Consider the following 3,315-nt stretch of genomic DNA (forward strand, 5'->3'; position numbering starts at 1 on the left):
GCATGGGGTGCATTGGGTCCAGATGGTATATCATACCGAGCCTTGTGCTATCTCGGAGAATCCGCGCGGATAGAATTGCTCAGTCTTTATAACAAGAAAAAATGCAAAAGGACAAAGATTAGCGAGCATCGCCTACAACTATGGCCTTACGCTCCTGAACGATGGTAGCCCCACCTTTTTTCGAGGCGTAATATACGGCACTGCCTCGACCTTTCTTTCATCTCCAACTCTCTCGCCAGATGTGTGAAGTGGTTTCCTGATATTGAGACACATGGGAGTGATCCCATTCCCACTTATCTCAACATCAAAGGCTTGTCGTCTAGATCTGGTCCACGGAAGACCATTCGGACGATTCAATGGGCCACCTTCAAATCTGATATGGAAGATGCTTGCCGCGAGGGCCTACTGTCTTGGTTAGAGCAAACAATTAAATGTACGATGCAAAACGCCACTTGCATGATGACGACCTCTTCCACGCGCAACGACTTCGACATAGAATTAGAGCTACTTCGAGCACTTCGTCGCCAGGCGGAACGTCGATATCGGCGTACAAAATCAATCCATGGCCTTAGGGCGGCCAGGAGGATGCAAAAGAAGATTCGCCGTCGCATGGATAGATTAGAATCGGAACGTTGGGCAACGTTTTGCCAGACACTATAGACCCCCGCAAGTCACTGTCTCAGATTTGGAAAACGGTGCAAGGTCTGCGTTGCCTTCCGGAACAGCGTTTTCCATTCAAGGCGCTCGTGCTCTTCCAAGGGCGGCAAGACATCGATGTCGCAGAAGACTATTGTATGCGGATCGTGGACCAAGCGACTCGTCCAGATCTTCCAGCCCGAGGTGACGTCCCCCATTCCCGTGGTTGCCGAATGGACCTTCCTTTTACAATGGAGGAGCTCGAGGCTGGACTAGCTCTCTGCAGGCGCTCTTCATCTCCGGGTCCAGATGGTATATCATACCGAGCCTTGTGCTATCTCGGAGAATCCGCACGGAGAGAATTGTTCAGTCTTTATAACTCCTCATGGCAGGAGGAAAACGTTACTGACGAAAGGAAAATAAGCTGCCTGGTGCCACTCTTGAAGCAGGGCAAATCCCCACTCGAGCTCACCTCTTACGGCCAGCTGTGTAGGAAAGATAATGGAACGGATGATCCTTGGCCGCCTGAAATGGTACCTTGAACACTACAAGATTTATCCGAACTCCATGGCTGGTTTCCGACGTGACCGCTCTTCCATCAACAATGTAGTTGATCTCGTTTCGTACGTTCAGCACGAAAGATACCGTAAGCATTTGTCTGCAGCTTTATTCTTAGATGTGAAGGGCGCATACGATAACGTATTACATGAGGCCATTCTCGATGCTCTTGGAAAGTTGGCCTAGGTGGTCGAGTCTTTTTGTGGATTGCAAGTTACCTGGCTGCAAGATCATTCTTTGTGTTAACTGACGATGGCCCAACTACGCGACGCTATACCAGCAGGGGCGTACCTCAAGGCGGTGCTCTCAGCCCGACGCTATTCAACCTCGCTCTTGTTGGACTTGCTGAATACTTGGCAACTACCATCAAGATTTCAATATACGCAGACGACATCTGTGTCTGGACTTCGGCAGTCACACGTCTTCAGATACGTGCACGGCTTCAAAGAGCAGCAACTTTGACAGCAAGCTACTTGTGTAAACAAGGTCTCAGCATATCACCAGAAAAATGCGCACTATAGTGGCATTTACTCGCAAATCAATATGACCTTATGTCATCTCAATCAATGGACGAACCATTTCATATGTCAGAACCCACAGGTTTCTTGGCGTAATCATTGACCGAGACCTCTGTTGGAGCCCGCACGTGGCCTACATGAAACGGCGCCTGACAGAAACTTCCCAGTTGTTTAAATACTTGACAGGAAAGACGTGGGGGATGTCAGTAGACGCAATGCTGAAACTCTACAGAGCTCTCTTTGTCGGTTTTCTAAGATACAGTGTACCTGTACTGAGCAACACTTCCAAGACAAATATTCGTGTTCTGCAGGTAGCACAAGCTGAAGCACTCAAGAGTTTGCCTTGGTTTGCCCTGATGCACGCCAACAGAGGCAACTATTGCGATTGCTCGGGACCATCCAATGCAAACTCACATTACGGTGGAAGTCATGAGAAAGCACATCAGACATTTTGCACGTGCCCCTTATCACCCCCTTGCAACACTACCTTCAGACAGGCGCCAAGCATCGTTCTCTAAAAATATCGTCAAGGACAACGACTAACTTCCCTCCGGCTTCACCGGTGCATCTAAACCATCGATACCCCCCCTTGGTGCCTTATTAGCCCCACAGTACATCTCAGTGTACCAGGAACCAGTAAGAAATCTGAGCTGTCGTCGCCTGTGCTGAAACAATTGTCTCTGCTTCTTTTGCACGAGAGGTATGCGGACAGTGTACATATTTATACTGGTGGTTCCACAAACCTACAGTGTTCGCCCGGTGTTGTGGTTGTCTCAGCAAGAGCTATTACCATCAGCTTTAGGACTGACCACCCAACGACATCGACAACTGCGGAACTAGCTGCTCTGCACGCTGAACTTTGTTTAGTCAATTGGGAACCACCTTGGCAATGGTCAATCTTCAGTGACTCAAAGGCAGCCCTACAATCTGTACTATCAGCTCTACGTCGCGGGCCATACGAACAGCTCGTATTCGATATTAGATACCTAATGCATACATCACATGAGAAAGGACACCACGTGACGTTTCAGTGGCTGCCAAGTCACTGCGGCGTCATAGGGAACGAAGATGCCGATAATGCCGCTCGGAGAGCTCTTGAAGACACACAGGAAGAGGCCACACATACCACTTTGACGGTCCGACGCAGCAAGCAGACTTCGAGTGCTTGCACAGGATCTCTTGTGGCTTCGTATGCGCTCTGTTATCATGCGCCTCGTGTAGAAAGTCGCGTAATCACAAGCTTTAAAAAATTAAATTATGGGGTTTTACGTGCCAACACCACGATTTGATTATGAGGCACGCCGTAGGTCCAAATTTCCGGGGGACTCCGGAAATTTGGACCACCTGGGGTTCTTTAACGTGTACCTAAATCGAAGTACACGGGTGTTTTCGCATTTCGCCCCCATCTAAATGTGGCCGCCGTGGCCGGGATTCGATCCCGCGACCTCGTGCTCAGTAGCCCAACACCATAGCCACTGAATAACCACGGCGGGTGATCGCAAGCTTCGGGGACGCGTTAAAGCTAGAGGCAGCATGCAGCGTTTGTTCGCCGCTGCTGCCGCTCTTCATCACGCCATTGTTCCGACAGCGAGTTTCCGCGGTA

The sequence above is a fragment of the Dermacentor silvarum genome, chromosome 6 (genome assembly GCF_013339745.2).
Source record: "Dermacentor silvarum isolate Dsil-2018 chromosome 6, BIME_Dsil_1.4, whole genome shotgun sequence".
In the NCBI taxonomy this organism is placed as follows: Eukaryota; Metazoa; Arthropoda; class Arachnida; order Ixodida; family Ixodidae; genus Dermacentor; species Dermacentor silvarum.